Source organism: Canis lupus, chromosome 37 (genome assembly GCF_011100685.1).
Source record: "Canis lupus familiaris isolate Mischka breed German Shepherd chromosome 37, alternate assembly UU_Cfam_GSD_1.0, whole genome shotgun sequence".
NCBI classification, from domain to species: Eukaryota; Metazoa; Chordata; class Mammalia; order Carnivora; family Canidae; genus Canis; species Canis lupus.
Genome location: NC_049258.1, coordinates 9,245,649 through 9,264,664, shown reverse-complemented (window position 1 = coordinate 9,264,664; position 19,016 = coordinate 9,245,649). Strand labels below are relative to the sequence as shown.

Genomic DNA, 19,016 nt, shown 5'->3' with positions numbered 1-19,016 from the left:
GTGGCTGAGTCGGTTAAGCATCTGCCTTCAGCTCAGGTCATGATCCCAGGATCCTAAGATCCAGTGCTGCGGAGCTCCTTGCTCAGAGGGGAGTCTGCTTCTCCCTCTCCCCCTTCCCTCTGTCCATGCCCTCTCTCCTCTCTCTCAAATAAATAAAATCTTAAAAATAAAGCCACACAGATACAGAACTCGACAGGTTTTACATTCTCTTCCTCCATAAAATAGGTTCTAGCAAAGCCTGAGTTTAATCCAAAATACTTATTAGAGGCTGCAGCAATATTTGCCTTGTTCAAATAGAAAATCATTCCTAAAGTTGATTTTTCCCCAGCTAAAGATCCAATAAATATTATCATACACAGATATTTTTAAACAGTTCAGTTGCTTGACAAAACTGCCCCCATGCATACAACACACTGTTTTTTCTTTCTAGTTAAGTGATACAATTTTATAAAGCCAAAGCTGTTGGCTAATTGAATTTAAATCTAAAAAAAAAAAAAACAATAATAAAGCCAATGAAATACTTTATCCAGAAAGCAATCTTAGTCTTTATTTTCAGAATATCTTTCACAATAATTGGATTTGCTGCTTGACTATTCTTTTTTTATTTTTTTTAGAATGAAGCAATTTCTGACTTCCTGTCCCTTCTTTTCCCTGCCATCTTGCCCATCTGCTTAATCTGTAGAAAACACAATCAATCAGAATGGCAATGAACTGTTCCTCTAAGACACACTAAGACGACATCCTAAAAGGTCGCACGACGATACTCTTTAAAATATTGGAATAAAGCCTTTTCTTCCTCTGCATAGGCTCTACAATTTGAGTCGGTTTTCTTTCTTTTTTTTTTTTTCTCTTAGTTTTGATAGGACTGGCAAAAGTTTTTCACATAAGGTTCACATTTAAAAGAAAAAAAAAAAGCAAGTGCAAAATATCACAGATCACATTTTCTGTAAAGAAAGAGGCTGTGTTTGAAGTTCAAGGGTTTGTTCACCGGCGCTCGAGCTGCGGATCGCGGGCCGCCTCCGGGCAAGGCGCTGCACGGGAGGAGTCCTGCGAGCGGACCCGGCGCGGCGGGGAGCGGGGCCCGGGAAGTTGGCGCGCACCCCGGGCCCGAGCGCCGGCCGCCGCCCCTGCGAGGATGGGAAGCCTCGGGGGCGGCCCCGGGCAGGTGAGGCGTCACCTGGGGCCGCACGTCCGCAGGGAGCGCGGAGCCCCCGGGCGGAGGAGCGCGCGCGGGCAGGGCCGGGGGGGGGGGGGCGCGTGCCCGGGGCGCGAGGGGCGCTCTCCGCGGACCCGGGGTCCCGCCGCCCCGGGCGCCCGCACCTGCCCGCACCTGCCCGCGGCCCATCGCGGGGCATCGCGGGGCATCGCGGGGAGGGGGCGCGCATCCCGCTCCCGCCGGGCGCGCACTCCGGGCTCCGGGCTCCGGGCGAGCTCTCCGCTCCGCGAGGCCAAGGGGGCGCTCGCGCCGGGCGGGCGGGCGGGCGGCGAGGCTCGGCGGGCGGGTCCCGGGCTGAGCGCGGCGGCCGCCCGCCTCCCCAGCGCGCCCGCCGCCCGCCCGGCCGGCCCGGGAAAGGAAGGACGGCGACCTCCGCGTCCGGTCTGAGCCGCCAGCGCGCGTCGGCGCCGAGCGGGGGCCACACCCAGCGCCCCGGGAGGCGGCGGGGGCTGGGCGGCCCGGCGGCGGCGGAACGCGGGGCCCCGGCCGAGCCTCCGTCCCGGCCGCCCAGGCCCCGCCGCGGCCCCGCGGCCCCGCGGCCCCGCAGCCCCGCAGCCCGGCCCGGGCCCGGCGCGCGGGGACGAGGACGAGGACGAGGACGAGGACGAGGACGAGGAGCAGGAGGAGGGGGACGAGGAGGGGGACGAGGCGGGGGCGAGGAGCGCGGGGGACCGGCTTACCTCCGCGCCGAGCGCCGGCCGCTCTGTCCCGGGCCGGCGGGGCGGCCCCTGCGGGCGGAGGGCGGGCCCGCGGCGAGCGGAGCTGGCCCGGGGCTGCGGGCGCTCGCGGCGGAGGGCGCAGCCGCCTCGGCCCCCGGGCTGGACGCCGGCCCCGACTCAACTCCGGCGCGGCCCGCTCCACGCAGGGACGCTCCCGCCCCTCGCGGCTGCCCCCGCCCGCCGGCCGCCGGCCAGCCCGCCCCTCGGTGTCACTCACCCGGGCGCGCACACCCGAGCCGGCGCCCCCCGCTCCCGCCCGCACACTCGGAGCCGCTCCCGCCCCTCGGGTTCTGCATCGGCTCGCACGCACGCTCTGACACGGATGCCTTCCCTCCCCACGCCCGCCCCAGCTCCTTCTCCCACCCCACTTTCTAGAAGCATCCCCGTACGGCTTCCGCACTTTGCCTGCCTGCCCCGCACCTAGCTCCTCGCCTGCCCCCCGCCCCGGGCCCCCCCCTCCCCCACTCAGAGACCTTGCCTCCCCCCCTTGCGCGCCCCAAGAGCCGGCCTCCCATCCCGGGGGGGGTGAACTTTGCCCCCCGCCCCCCATTCAGAGACCTTGCCTCGCCCCCTTTGTGCGCCCCAAGAGCCGGCCTCCCATCCCGGGGGGGGATGCACTTTGCCCCCCGCCCCCCACTCAGAGACCTTGCCTCCCGCCTTGCGCGCCCCAAGAGCCGGCTCCCACCCGGGGGGTGCACTTTCCCGCCGCCCCCAGCACCGTCCGCCGCTGCAGGATGCTCCTCCGCGGGGAAGGCAGTGGTGCCCCGCGGCGCCGAGCCCAGCGCGAAGCCCAAACAAAGATGCCGATTCCGGAAGGACCCGGAGAACCAGGCGCTGAGAAAGTGCCGGGGCGCCGGTGCCCCCTTGGCAACGCTCACCCCGAGCGTCCCCGCCGCTCGCCTCTCTGGCTGCCGCTCCCACCGGGCGCCGGCGGCTGGGTCACTGCCGCGCGCAGCCACCAAGTTGCGGAGACACCTGGGCGCGCGCACGGCCTCCACCTGGCAGCGCGGGAGCCGGCGGCAGAGGCGGTCCCTCAGCGCTCTTCCCGGGGCGCGGGACTGAGCCGCCGGCAGCGCTCCCAGCTCCGTTGATTTCTTTGAAAAGGGGGACTTCCTAGCCTCCCTTTCTCTCAATACTAGTAACTGTTTTCTCGGCGGCCCCCGACGAGCACCAGACCCGGGTGGCTTGTGTCTCCCACGCTGCGCGATGGGTCCAGAGAGTGTACAGAACGGCTCGTCGTTCCGTGTTTAGGACTTCACAATCGGACGTAAAATCCGACCCCTCTCTGGTCAAGTGCAGATCTGCCGAGGTTACGTGCCTGTGTCGGCAAAGCACAGCCAGGATGAATAGAGGAGCTCAAAGTGGAGGAACTTACTTACGTGGCCTGGTGGTGGTGGTGGTTCTTGTTCCACTGAGCTTGTGTGTTGATCACATAATTTAAACATTTGTAAGTGCTTTATATGTGCTAACTCATTAGGTCTTCAAACAATCCTATCCGGTAGATACGATTTCTCTCTCTCCTCTCTCTCTGTTTTCTTTTTTTGTTTGTTTTTGTTTTTGTTTGCAAATAAAGCAACTGAGGCATGGAGAAATCAAATAACTTGCCTAAGCTATTGACCCCCTTATTTTCTCTTTCTTCTGTCTCATTGCTAGTGTGTAGAAATGCAACGGACTTCTGTGCATTGATTTTAGATCCTGCCTTTTTTTTTTTTTTTTTTTTTTTTTTTTTGCTGAATTCCTGTAGGAGTTCTTTCAATTTGGGGGTGAGGTCTTTTGGGTTTTTCCATACAGTGCAGAGAGAGTTTGGCTTCTTCTTTGTCAATTTGGATGCCTATTATTTCGTTTTGTCGTCTGATTGCTGAGGGGAGGACTTCTAGTACTATGTTGAACCACAGTGGTGATAGTGGACATCCCTGTCGTGTTCCTGACCTTAAGGAAAAAGCTCTGTTTTTACCCATTGAGAATGGTATTCGCTTTGGGCTTTTCACAGAGGGCTTTAATGCTATGGAGGTATGTTCTCTCCATCCCTACACTGAAAAGTTTTAATCAAGAAAGGATGTTGTACTTTGTCAAATGCTTTTTCTGCATCTATCAAGAGGATCCTGTGGTTCTTGTCCTTTCTTTTATTAATGTAGTGTATCCCATTGATTGATTTGCAGATGTTGAACCATCCTGGCAGCCCAGGTATGAATCCCACTTGGTTGTGGTGAATAATCCTCTTAATACACTGTTGGATACTATTAGCTAGTATTTTGGTGAAATTTTTGGCATCCATGTTCATCAGGGATTTTGGTCTGTAATTCTTCTTTTTGGTGGGGCCTTTGTCTGGTGTTGAGATCAAGGTAATGCTTGCCTCATAGAAAGAGTTTGGAAGTTTTCTTTCCACTTTTATTTTTTTGAAACAGCTTTAGTAGAATAGGTATTAATTCTTCTTTAAATGTTTGGTAGAGTTTCCCTGGGAAGCCATCTGGCCCTAGACTCATGTTTGTTGGGAGCTTTTTGATTACTCCTTCAGTTTCTTTGCTGGTTATGGGTCTGTTCCATTTGGTCCCAAAACCATAAGATACCTAGTAATAAACCTAACCAAAGATGCAAAAGATCTGGACTCAGAAAACCATAGAATACTCACGAAAGAAATTGAGGAAGGCGCAAAGAAATGGAAAAAAGTTCCATGCTCATGGATTGGAAGAACAAATATTGTTAAAATGTTTGTGCTACCTAGAGCAATCCATACATTCAATGCAATCTCTATCAAAATAGCATCAACTTATTTCACATAGTTGGAACAAATTATCCTAAAATTTTTTAGAACCAGATAAGACCTCACATTGCCAAAGGATTATTGAGAAAGCAAGCTGGTGGCATTAGAATTCCAGACTTCAAGCTCTATTGCAAAGCTGTAATCATCAAGACAGCATGGTCCTGGCACAAAACAGACATATAGATCAATGGAACAGAATAGAGAACCCAGAAATGGACCCTCAACATTATGGTCAACCAATCTTTGACAAAGCAGGAAAGACTATCCATAGGAAAAGACAATCTCTTCAACAAATGATACTGGGAAAATTGGACAGCCACATGCAGAAGAATGAAACTGGACCATTTCCTCACACCATATACAAAAATAGACTCCAAATGAATGAAAGACCTAAATTCCTAAAGACCAGAATTCATCAAAACCCTAGAGGAGAACACAGGCAGCCACCTCCATGAACCTTGGCCACAGCAACTTCTTGCTAGACGCGTCTCCAAAGCCAAGGGAAACAAAGGCCAATTGAACTACTGATATTTCGTAAAGATAAAAAGCTTCTGCAAAGAAAGGGAAGCACTGGACAAAACCAAAAGGCAACCTACAGAATAGAAGATATTTGCAAATGACACCTCAGATAAAGGACTAGGATCCAAAATCTATAAAGAACTTATGAAATTCAACACCCAAAGAACAAATAATCTAATCAAGGAATAGAAGACAGGAGCAGACATTTCTTCAAAGAAGACATACAAATGGCCAACAGACACACATGATAAAATGCCCCACATCACTCAGCATCAGGGAAATACACATCAAAACCACAATGAGATACCACCTCACACCAGTCAGAATGGCTAAAATGAACAAGTCAGGAAATGACAGATGTTGGCCAGGACGTGGAGAAAAGGGAACACTCTTACACGTGGGAATGCAAGCTGGTGTAGCCATTCGGGAAAACAGTATGGAGGTTCCTCAAAAAGTTGAAGATAGAGCTACCCTATGACCAAGCAATTGCACTATTGGGTATTTACCCCAAAGATTACAAATGTGATCTGAAGGGGCACCTGCACCCCAATGTTTATAGCAGCAATGTCCACAATAGTCAACCCATGGAGAGTCTAGATGTCCACCGATAGATGAATGGATAAAGAAGATGTGGCATATATATATATATAAACGGACTACTACTCAGCCACAAAAAAAAAAAAAAAAAACATGAAATCTTGCCATTTGCAATGACATGGATGGAACTAGAAGATATTATGCTAGGTGAAATAAGTAAATCAGAGAAAAACAATTATATGATCTCACTCATATGTGGAATTTAAGAAAAAACAGAGGTCCCAAAGGAAAGAGAGGAAAAAATAAAACAAAATGAAATCAGAGAGGGAGACAAACCACAAAAGACTCTTAATCGTAGGAAACAAACTGAGGGCCACTGGAGGGGGGGAAATGGTGTGGCTGGGTGATGGACATTGAGGAGGGCATGTGATGAAATGAGCACTGAGTGTTATGTAAGACTGATGAATCATTGAATCATTGACCTCTACCTCTGAAACCAATAATACATTATATGTTAATTAATTTAATTTAAATAACTTTTTTTTTTTTAAACTTGCTTAAGTTATTTAGCTGGCAAATGGTGGAATGAGGATTTTTATCTATACAGTCTGGCCCTACCTGTGCCGTGGATAGAAAAACTTGCATTGAGAAGCCGTATTACATAGAAATATGAAGGATAAACATCCCATTGCTTATTAAACTTAGGTGTAAAAGATAACTTGTGGCAATTAGACTTAAATTTGATGTACATTTTAGGTTCTGTGGCCAAATAATTCATTTAATTAGAGGGGTTATCTCTATAATTAGAATTCCAAAGTGAATAATAAATTGTTTTCCTGGGAAGGCTTTGGAAATAACATTGAACTCAGTCTTTATTCCTTTCCTCCACCACTTCATTCTCTTCCCAAATCTAACTGGTTTAGTAAAATCTGAAAGAAAAATGCTTTCAAGAACTGAATATGACCAGCGGGAAGAGTTTTCAGAAGCCCATACATGGCATTTTGCATTTGAGGGCTATTTCCCACCAAGTAGGTAGTAGCTATCAGAGTAACTGGCATGTGTATTGAGAGCAAAATGTTACAGCATTGAATTGATGAAAAAAGACAAATGGAGAATAGCTGTGTAGTTGTGGCCACTGTACAACAAACTGGACTAAAATTAATCATCTCCTGGGAATGGCCTAGCCCATGGAAAGACAATTATAAAGTAACTAAAGAAAATAATTATTTACTCTGGAAAAAATGAAAATTTCTCCTGTTTCTGGGACAGAGGGTTTTAAATGCTTATTGAAAAGTATGTAAAAAAAACTTTTTTTGCGCATCAAATAACTCACAAAGCAGTATTTTGATGAATTAAGCATAAATGATTTTAAAAACATACAAATTGCACTTCTATAATTGCATGGAGATGTAAAAGTTGAAAGAAATAGATATGGAAAAATATTGGAATATCAGTGTTTGAATCAGATATTGAAAATTTATCTGAAAAATTGTATCATTTGAAATTTTTATCTGGGGATTACCTGTCTAATGCTAGGATGACACTGTTGTTCAAAAATGATTCTCTATAATTATAATCCATGAACCTCTTTTTACTGTTTTCTAAATCAAATAGAACAATGAAGGTCTTTTCTTAAGAAAACAAACAAGAATCCTAAGAGTAAATGTTCTCTTAGGGATGAACAAATTATGCTAGTTTACATATTCAAATATTTCTATAAAGGTGTTTTTAATGCGCTTTCCCCTATATTGTCACTCAAACCCTTTATCCAATGTACTTAATTATAAGTGTGGGGCAACACTGACCTATCCTCAATGAGGCTCTTTTCCTGCAGTATTGATTTCAGCAAAGTGCCATATTCCACCCCCCTAGATTGTGCTGGCTCCTGATTCTCTGCACATTCAGAGCAGGGTTCACACTCATGCAAACGGCTCAGATCCCAGAAGGCCGTTACAGGCCATGATTAGTTGTTGTCTCTATAACAATTTTGGCATCTGAATATGTAATGGGGACAGAGAGTGATTTTAGTTGCTAGGCTTTAATCTAAGACCGCTAGACTACTAGGCTCCAAACCACTATTCAGACCTGCTGGAGAGTCATCATTTAGAGATCCTTGACTTTGACTAGGTGGAGTGACTGAGTGGAAACTGGTGATTTCCCTTAGGGAGGAGATGAATGTGTTGTTTGTGTGTGAGTGTAGCATGTATTAGGGCTGTCCACAAATATTCTAGCCCTGCTTCTTTTGAAGCACATGGTAGGATGCACTTCTCCATGCCACTGAAGTACAGTGGAGCTTTACAACTTGCTTTCAAGTGATGAGTATCGGTTCCGGGCAGAAGTGAAGAGGTTCACACATCACCACACTCTCTTTGCCCTCCACTACTACAACCAGCAAGGTGTTGGTGGTTCTACTGGTGGTGGTTCTACCACTATGGGTGGTTCTACTACTACAAGGTGATGCCTGGTTCTACTACAACCAGGCAGTGGTCCTTGGGAAAAGTCCCCTGTGCCCCTAGAAGCAGCCTCCTAAGAGGCAGCCCTGCTGCCTACCGGCCACTGCCCCAAGCCAAAGCTCTGAGAACCCAGCACCTCCTCTCTCCTCTAGAGTCAGCTCCCACTCTGGGTTTCCCACAATGCATAATCCTCCCAGGCTCCAGAATCAAATTCTTGGCTTGGCTTACTGCAACAATGAGCAATGCCACCCCTGCTCACCCTCACTGGATATGTAGTACCAGCAAGAAAATAAACCTTGTTGTTCTAAGCTACTGAGATTTAGGAGTTGTAATGTTTCTGTAGCATATGCTAGCCTATTCTGATTAAAAGTAGAGAGGAAGAAAAAAAAATCATTGCAGGGTACACTGTGTAAGGTATTGGCTAACAATTCCACAAATCTGTTTTCTTTCATTGTGGGGGCACAACTAATTCACATTTCCCCACCTCTTGTGTAGTTAGGTGAGGCCACGTGACTGAATTCTGACCAATGGAACGTTTTATACTCCACTACATGATCTCTCTTTTTAATCTGCCATGTAAAACTCAGGAGCTTGGGTCTCTAGAGCAAGAGTCAGCAAACGTTTTCCACAAAGGGCCATATAGTAAACATTTTAGGCTTTGTGGGTCATAAAGTCTTTATCGCAACTACTCAACTCTGTTTTATAGGAAAGCAGTCATAGACTCTGTGTACAAATGGATATGGTTGTGATCTAATAAAACTCTATTTACAAAAATAGGCAGTGTGTCAGTGTGTCCTGAATGGTAATTTGCTGATTACTTACTGGAGGAGAGTAAAGATGAAAGGAGCCTGAATCTCTGAGTCACTCTATGGTAGCTACTTGTGGACCACCGACAGGGAATTGTTATCTTTGTAAAAAAAAAAAAAAAAGAAAGAAAAACAAACCTGTTAAGCATAACTAAAACATTATCTTATTCTATGTTCCAGAAGAAATTCCAGATGGATTAATAACCTAAACAAAGGAAAATAGAAATGACTGTAAGAAAATATAGCCGACTCACAATATTAGTGATCTTTATAAAAACTCTAGAAATTAACAGAAAAGATTAAACAGATTTGAGTACAAAAAAATAACATATCTATGCAGCAAAGGGTACCATAAACAATGCTACCTAATGGGAGAAGATATATATACAACATATATACACAACAGGAAGAAGTTGAACAACAAATAGCTTCTCGAAATTAATAGGGAAAAGAAGCAGCAAAATGAAAATGAGCAAAATAAGAAAATGGACCTGAGATATGGGGAAATAATTCTCAAAAGAAGGACTATGTGATAATAAGCATATGAAAACATACTCTATCTCACCGATAATCAGAGTGTAAGTAAAAACAAGATAGCACTTTTTTCTTACTGGCTTGGCAAAAAAAAAAGCTTTAATATCAAGTGTTCATGAGTGTGTATGAGAAGTAACAACTTGCATACTCAACTGACTGGGGTGTGAACTGATAAAAATTCTGTTAAGTAATTTGTAGCATCTATAAATATTAAAAATGCATATATGCTTTGACCGTGCATTTCCATCACAAGTATTTTGTCCTACAGAAACACTAAATGTGCAAAATATATTTATATTGTATGTCTATTATAGTACCATTTGTAAGAGCCAAAAAAACCGGACCACACCTCAACATTTAGGAGTAGAGGGATGGTTAAATAAATGTAATCCATCTACACTGTGGAATAATAGCTGTTAAAAATGAGGGAGATATATGTTTGCTGACATATTTTTGAGTGATAAGAGCCAGTCAGAACAATATGTAGAGAACACACTCTTAAAAAGGGGAGAAGGAACAGGAATCTGTGTACCTTGAAGGATGTGCACATTGATGCTACTGATAATCCTTGGAAGGAGGGGCTTCCATTTTTAACCTTATTCACTTCCTTTTTCCCCTATGTATATGGTTTTCATACTTAGTTTTTTTTCTTTTACAGTAGAAGGACAGAAATCAAGAAAGACAAAGAAAAGCCCACTGTGGACACTGGCCAAGGCCGAGGGGTTGAGGGATGGAAGGACAGAGGAACGAAGTCTTGTTGAAGAGCTTGCTGAGGCAAACACACAGGAATGAGTCATCCCTCTGAGTTCCAGTGGCGGCAGATGGGGCTGTTAGGACCTGGAACCAGGGTTCTGCTTGGAAATTTTCCAGGGAGAGAAAGACTCGGGATGAGAAAAGAAAGGGGAACCCTGCCGACCTAAGGGCAAAACATGCTGGAAACAACAACAACAAAAACCCCAAAACAAATAATGTCCTTTGGCTGAACTTGCTTAGTCTATCCAGGAGCTAAATATTAGGTTATCTTTTCACGGCCTCAGAGTTTTTCCAGGTTAAAAATCTCTCCTCAGAAGCTATTGCCTAAAGTGAATATATACAACGGAAGGTGGGTTTTTTTGGTTTTTGGTTTTAAAGGTCACATGTCCCTGTGTATTCCAGGATGATAATTCCAGGTTCATTCAACAGGAGGACAAATGGCAGTGGTGTGTGTGTGATATATGCGAACAGGCCGTCATTCACTCTGGATGCGTGCATTTGTTGGTTCTCTGATGTGTAGTAGCCTCTTCCATTTACCAAGAGTACTTTTGTCACAAATCTGATTACATGTGAGACAGAACATCTTTTTTGTGTTTATTAACCATTTATCTTAAGTAGTGCCATAGTGATCTGTTACTTACTGTAAGGTTTTACCCATTGGGTATTGCTTGTACTCCAGAATTCCCCATATACTTGTATATTTCTTACCTTATAAACAAACAAAGGCCCATGGGTGGTATCCACACTAAAGAGGATAAAGGAATCTTGTAGACTCAAAGTCACTATTTAAAGAAACCTCAAGATTCCTCTGAGTCATAGCATACAAATGAGCCAAAGGCAGATGCAGACAGTTTTATGGTTGGTTGTACTTTGAGCGCCTCACCCAGAGTGGAGCCTGTGATGTGAGGTATGCTTATGACAGCACAGTGCTCTGTTAGTCTGGTAGGGCCTCCATAACCAAGTACCACAGACTGGGTGGGTGGCTTAAATAACAGGAATGTATTGCCTCACAGCTCTGGAGGCCAGAAGTCCAAGATCAAGGTGTCAGCAGGACTGATGAAGGAAAGATGTGTTCCTTGGCTGGTAGATGGCTGACTTCTCCCTATGTCTTCACATTGTCTTCCCATCATGCGCATCTGTCTTTGCATCCCAATTCCTCTCTTTTGGATTTGTCCACCCTAGTGACTTCACTTTAATGACCCCATCACCAAGTAAGATCCCATTCTGAGGTGCTGGGGGTAGGTAGGACTCCAACATATGTTTTCATGGGAGGAGTACCATTCAACCATAATGGATGGCATAATTATGATGTAAATAGTAAGCATGGACTTAGAGCCTGGGTCTCTGATTGGTCAGTCACCACGGATTTTTATCAGACCCCACTATCTCCACATTTGAGGGTATCTTCCTGCCCCCTTTCTCTCATGTTCCTGTTGATTTCTGTACTTTGCTCTACCATTGTAATTAGGCAATTGCACATTTTTGTCTCTGATGAGACAAACGTACACACTCCCTGTGATCAGGGACTATTGTCCTTTGTTCCTGATGTCTAGCACATTGCTGACCCAGACAAGGAGAATGAATGAATGATAAACAATGACATAATATCCATCTCTTAGAGAACACCAGTCCACACAGCTATTTAAATGTCTTCCTAAAAAAAAAAAAAAAAAAAAAAGTCTTCCTGATTGTACAACTAAATGTAAATGAACCTAGACTTACCCTGATGAAACAAAATGAAAACTTGAACATTTTAAAAATTCTTATTAAGTATGTTGTGACAACTTGTGAACAGCAGCTTCTAGATAAGAATTTGGGATAAGAAGTCTAAAACAGGGGAAAAGGATCCTTATATCCAGCTGTTTCATAAACAAAGCAAGTTCAGCCAAAGGATACAGCACCCTACTTACATTAAGAATGAACCCTACATTTAAAGTCTAATTTTAAAATTACAGTAAAGAAAGTGGAAATACTTCTGTGGAAATTATTCTATGGTTAATAAATAGAATTCATGAAGAGGGCCTTTGGAGCCTGTGTGTTGTTAAAACCTGGAGACAACAAGTCAGAAGGAAACTTAATGCCTTTGAGTGGAAACAGAGGGATGTTGATGAGTTTTTCTGACTCTGCTGAAGACAGAACAGAATAGTTTATGCTACAGCATGCAAGGGTTCGGCTGACTATGAAGAAAGAATTTCCCGATAGAATACTAAATATCAGGCAGCTTGGATTGGTTTTACACATTTCTATCATTTAAATGGGAACTCCGAAACTACACTGAGCCAACCTCTTTCACTTACTAGCCAGGATAACTTGGAAAAGGTACATCATTTCATTGAAGGTCTGTTTTCTTACTCACAAAATGGGTTTTACTTTTTACCTCATACTGTTACAAGAGATTCAATCTAAAGCATATAGCGTAGTTCCTGACACATCATAAGCACTCCAAAAATAGCATTAATAATAAAAATGAGAGCAAATATTTATTAGTTATTTGCTACATACCAGACACCAGTCTAAACACTTTATGGGGTATTTCATTTTGGTTTTACAATAATCATGTAAAGTAGGTGCTTTTATTTCCATTTCATAGGTGAGAAAACTGAGGCACAGAGAGATGAAGTAACTAGCCCTGAATCGTAGAGCTAGTAAGTGACAAAGCTCTAATACAAACCCAGGCAGTCGGGCTCCAGAGCCTGTGCTTCTAATCACCGTATTTGCAACCTCTAAAAAATTCATAGTCTAGTGTCCCCAGCCTTCCTTCATCCTTCTATTATTTTTTCTTCCATATTTTGAATGGTTTTATTTACTAAAATACTGTAAAGATAAGGAATATTTCATTTTTTAATTGTTATTCATCAAAGAAACATGTCACAGAGCTCCTGATCATGATGAGGTAACAGCATTATCTGAACTGACATAATTCTTGTCAAAGGCAAAGCAACTTGACGATTTTGGTTGGCTCATGAAGCTTTTTGATTGCACAGTTTGCACAAGGCTTTCTGAAATACCTATAATAATTAATTGGCTCTCTTTCTCCAAATATTAAGTTCATAGAAGTTAATATTCTGTGGTGAACCATCTCTGATGCTAATAATATGAATCCCTCTACTGAAACGCCACTTTAGGTATATAGGTTTTCCCCCCACAGATGATTCCTGCATATGGTTATATGTATTATCTGTAGACAGATGTGCTACATTAGCAATTCTCAAACAGTGTGCTCAGGAGTTTTGGATAAGTGTATTTAAGGTCTAGAATGTATTTCAAAAATATCAATTCTCATTCAGTTATTGAATATCAAAAGTGTTTAAGTAGGAGTCAAAATGTTGAATCCTGGTTGTAGGTACGTAGTAAAAGGCTATCTGCTGCTGGAAGCTAAGGTAGAATTAAGAGGTGAAGATCTGGAGCTACAACTGTCCACTGTGTGTGTGAGTGTGTGTGTGTGTGTGGGGGGTGCACACACACGTGAGTGCACAAGGGACAATTTTGGGGAGAAACAAGCAATGATGTGCTAGTAAACCACTTTTTTGGGGAAAAGAGGCCCTAGTTGGTAGCATCTGCCAATTTCCGTGTTGTAAATACTCCTACCGCAGCCAGTTTCAAGCTATCAACATCTCAACTGCGTTATATATTTATTTTTATTTTTAATATATTTCAAGTTTAACAATTGAGTTTCTCAAGCCAGGATGATCCTGTTCCAGCAAACTTATTTATCACCATTCTCAGGGTAGAGCCTGGAGATACTATTATTGAGAATGGGTGTCTGACAACTCAGGTGAAGGAAAACAGTCAAGAAAACATAATTTCTAAGATGAAGTCTAAGACTGAAGAATTACAACCAGAAATGATTCTGAGCCAGGGAGGCCACAATGAGGAGAAATTTTGGAAGATAGCGATCTAGTTTCCAAACTGAGAATGAAGGCCTTGGATACAGGGGCATATCCCACACAGGAGGACTGATTAGACGGGAAGGAGAAGAGGAAGATGCTGTAGTTTAGGCAGGGTAAGGATCTGCTTGCCTCAGACCAGATGTGCGTTCCTGTCTGACATGGTGATTGTCATCACCCTTTCCCACATTTGCCTCTTGTGCAATATGTTCATCTTCTTCTCCCTGAGGAAACTTCAAGCATCTTTGGCAATACTGGAAAATACTGCTCACCAGGAATTCATAGACAGGAAGTCCAAGCATGGTGTCAACAGCATGGAAGGCCAATTAGGACTAATCGAGTAATTTCAGCAATTATATATATAGCAAGAGAAACAGACAAAATTTGGAGACCCAGGTGGGTAATCAGCAGGCAGTCAGATTTATAGAAGTCCATCAGCAGATATTAGGATCAGGGAGATAGGATAGGACACTGGACCAGGGAAAGAGGGGAATATAATGTGAATGGCAAAAGTTCCTAAGCTGAGCGATTTTGTCAGAGACTTCTGATTGTGTATCCAAAATCCATTCTCTCCGTCTTACTTAGAATCTTTGTTTTATTTGGTTTGCACAGCAAGGTTTGGCCGTGTAACTAATTTCTAGCCAATGAAATATAAGCAGCAGTTGCTAGGTAAAACTCTCTGGAAGGTTCTGTAAAAAGAGGAGGAAAAGTTGCCATGTGCCCCCCCCCCTACTCCCTCTCCCGTTATCTCTTTCTCCTGCTATTTCCTTGAAAGACAACAGAGATGGCCAGCGCTTCAACAGACAATGGGGGCCCCGAGGCAACCTTGAAAATAGAAACAGGGCTAAGAATGTTGTTTTAGAAAGAAAGACAGAATCTTGGTCCCTGAGCATTGAAGAACCATTACAGCATTCCTGGGGTGTCTACCTCTGGATGTTATTTACCTGAAAGAAAAATAAACTTTTATCTTGTTTAAGCCACTGTTATTTACTACTTTGGTACCAACTGAAATTCTTGTCTGATATAACCAGCCAACAAGCCAGGTGCTAAGGAATAGGAAAGCAGCAGAGATGGGGATTTTGTTTCAAGAGTTCTAGTACAAGGTGGAGAAGAAGGAAGAGGCACAGTTACCAGGACTATGAGATAAGATAAAAGGGAAACTGGCAACACTATTTGAAGCCTACTTCTCTGAAGAAGCTACTTCAATCCAGATTCTGAAGTCTCCCATCCAACGTTGCCTTTTGCCAATAAGCCACAGGCAGGATAGCAGATGGTCTAGAGGTGGCAGTCAAGTGCTGGGTGGCTGTGGACAGAGAAGGGCCATCTCAGGCTAGTAATGACCAGGTAGGTCATTACTCTAAAGAGTAACTGCATTGGTAGTGAAGATTTCAGAGAATGTAGAAGATATCAAGACCTACGAGGACTTCATGAGATGCTATAGTTCTCGTCTGGATGAACAATCTACATTTGGCTTCCCACAGTCTGGTGATGAAACTCTGCAGGCTACCCCTGATCTGATACTACAATCCCCACTCACCAGCTCACCCCCACTCTGGTCAGGACCAGACTTCAAGATGCCTGAAGATGGTGAGGAGAGCTTCAGGGAGTAGAGATGCACTTGAAGGAGAGAGATGGATCTAGAAGGAAATAACGATTCGAATGGAGAGCTTGAGCGAAGGAGAAAAAAAGAATAACGAAGTGGTGCCTGCCATGAATTCTGATCAAAATTAGGAGAATAGGATTATGTTTATTTGGGGAAATAAGAGAACAAAGCAGTAAAAACTAGACCCAGACATTATCTTTTTGGTGCTCCAGTACACAACAGTGTCCTATTGGGTGATTTCTCCAAATAAATACATTTGCTTGATGTATCCCAACTCCAGTATCTATGCCTTCAGCTCATACCTTGTCCTTGGCTCTGGACTTCTAGATCCTAAATCTGTATCATAGATCCCACACACAGCTCAGACCCCACAAGTTCAAAATGAGAACTTGCCAACAACTCTGAAAGCCTTTGGATTATAGGGGTTACATCTCAGACCTTTTCTTGTACCTTCAGTGCATGGAAACATTCAGCAAATATTGTCAAATGACAACATGGTTGGATATTTCCAACAAACATATTTAAATGTCCCTTGTGTACATATTTATAAATATGGAATGCTTCACAAATTTGTGTGTCATCATTGTGCGGGGACCACACCGTATCATTCCAATTTTAGTGTATGTGCTCCTGAAACAAGCACTAAGTCTTTATTTATTTAACACTTTACTGAAATATAATTGGCATACAAAGAATTGTACACATTTGAATTGTACAATTTGATGTTTTGACATATATACGCCTGTTGAATGTTCACTACAACCAAGATGGGGAACAGAGTCATATCCCCAAAAGTTGCCTCTTTGTGCCCCTTTGTGATTCATCCCTCACGTCCTCCCTACCCTCTATCTTCTCCATCCCTGCCACCACCAATCAACCACTGATCCAATTTCTGTCACTATAGCCTGGTTCCCATCTTCTATAATTTTCTATAAATGAACTCCTATATTATATACTCTCCTTTGGGGCCTGGCTTCTTTTAGTCATCATAATTATTTTAATTATTCATATTGCTTCATGTATCAGTAATCCATTCTTTTTTTATTGCTGAATCGTATTTTATTGTACTGGTATACCACAATTTGTTTATTCACTCACAGATTGATGGACCTTTGTGTTGTTTCCAGTTTTTAGTGATTACAAATAAAGCTGCTATGAACATTTGTGGAAAAGTCTTTGTGTGGCCATATGCTTTCTTTTCTCTTGAATAAATAAGTAAGAACAGAATGACTAGATTATATGGTAGGTACATATTTAACTTTATAAGAAACTGCTAAACTTCTCCCAAAGTTTTGTACTATTTTACATTCCCACCAGGGGTCTGTTCTAATTCCTCCACATCTTCAACAACATTTGGTGTGGTCAATAATTTTAATTTTAGCCATTCTAACAGATGCAAAGTGGTATCTCTCTGTGGTTTTAATTTGCATTTTCCTCTTGACTAATACTGTTGAGCATCTTTTCATGTGTTTACCTACCATTCCTATATCTTCTTTGGCGAAGTGTCTCTTCATTTTCTCTGCCCATTTTTAAAATGTGTTATTATGAGATTTATTTGTACAGTTGACCCCTGAGCAACACAAGGACTAGGGGTAAAGACCCCCCACAGAATTAAGAATCCACTTATAACTTTTGACTCCCCCAAAACTTAACCTATAGACTACTATTAACTGGAAGCCTTACCAATAACATAAACTGTTGATTTAACACCTATTTTATGTAAGTATTGTATACTGTATTCTTATATTAATATAAGCTAGAGAAAAGAAAACATTACTAAGAAAATCTTAAAGAAGGGAAAATACACTACAGTATTATACTGTATTTATCCAAAATATCCATGTATAAAGTTGACGAGCGCAGTTCAAACTCATGTTGTCCAAAGATCAGCTGTATACTCTGAATACAACTATTTACCAGATATATATGATTTACACATATTTTTTGCCCAGTCTGTGGCTTGTCTGTTCTACACTTTTAACTGTCTTTTGAAGAGAAGAAGTTTTTAATTTTGGTGAAGTTCAATTTATTCTTTTATGGATTGAGATTTTAATAGCATATCCAAAAAATCTGTCTAACCAAAGGTCATAAATATTTTCTCCCATGTGTTCCTTTTTTTTTTTTTTAAAAAAAAACTTTTTATTTATTTGAGAGAGAGAGAGAGAGTGAGTGAGTGAGAGAGAGCATGAGTAAAGAGAGGAGCTGATATAGAAACAGACTTCCTGCTGAGGAGGGAACCAGACTCCAGCCATCCCCCATCATGACCTGAGCCCAAAGCAGCCGCTTAACCCACTAAGCCACACAGGCACCCTTCTCCCATGTTTTCTTCTAGAAATTTTATAATTTTAGATTTTACATTTAGGTTCATGATCCATTTTGAGTTAATTTTCATATATGTTGGAAGGTATGGGTTGAAGTTCATTGTTTTGCAAAAGGGTACTTAATTGGTTGAAACACATAAATGTAAACAAATTATAAGAGAATCTTTCTTGTGAATCAGTGGAAACCTTTAGTTTAAAATTCTGTAATCAAGGATAATATGCCAACAGCCCAAACTAACTGCTTGCCTAATTTTTAAAAACATATTCTTTATTTACTCTATTTTCAAGGTATCTTATTACCTTTTTTATTTGTATAGTAAAGGAATAGATCAGCATAATTTGTATCTCCTGTTCCATTGGCTTATCAGCTTGTCAAGTTTGAGTTCTGTAGCTTGCTTTGATCTAGCAAAGTGGTATCTCTCTGTGGTTTTAATTTGTCACTATCCTATCACTAGCATCCTGGGTCTTGCAGGCAGGTGAGAGAGGAATAATGGGAAACAAGGTAGCTATAAAGTAGAGATAAATGTATTTAATTGGTACCTCATTAAAATGCTCAAAACCCTTAGCTGCCATATTAGGGAAACTTCAGGGTTATTGCATGAAACATTTTTTTTTTTTTTTAAAGTAGGCTCCACACCCAGCCTGGAACCTAGTGTGGGGCATGACCCTCAGATCATGACCTGAGCTGAGATCAAGAGTCAGATGCTTAACCTACTGAGCCACCCAGGTGCCCCATGAAGCATCTTTTCTGTGTGGATTTTGACCCATGCAAGAATAGAATACCGTTTTAAAATATTTATTTATTTATTTATTTATTTATTTATTTATTTATTTATTTAAGAGCGAGAAAAAGAGAGAGAGAGCATGAGCAGGCAGGGAGAGAGAAGCAGGCTCCCTGCTGAGCAGT

At 42.9% G+C, this 19,016-nt stretch overlaps 1 protein-coding gene and 1 pseudogene across 6 annotated transcripts in view; both read right to left on the bottom strand.

The window, feature by feature from the left end:
- The window catches only part of SPATS2L (spermatogenesis associated serine rich 2 like), a 160,786-nt gene extending 157,880 nt beyond the window's left edge, over positions 1-2,906 (bottom strand). For 2 of the 6 annotated variants that reach the window (XM_038585285.1, XM_038585284.1), the window contains exon 1: positions 1,897-1,949. The gene's annotated coding sequence lies outside the window, so the exon portion shown is untranslated. Of the gene's footprint in view, positions 1-1,896; positions 1,959-2,813 lie in introns of those variants that run through there. The other 4 variants (XM_038585290.1, XM_038585291.1, XM_038585283.1 and 1 more) reach the window with 4 other exon arrangements.
- A 13,428-nt stretch (positions 2,907-16,334) lies between these two features.
- LOC119867989 lies at positions 16,335-16,431 on the bottom strand (annotated as a pseudogene).
- Positions 16,432-19,016: the final 2,585 nt, after the last annotated feature.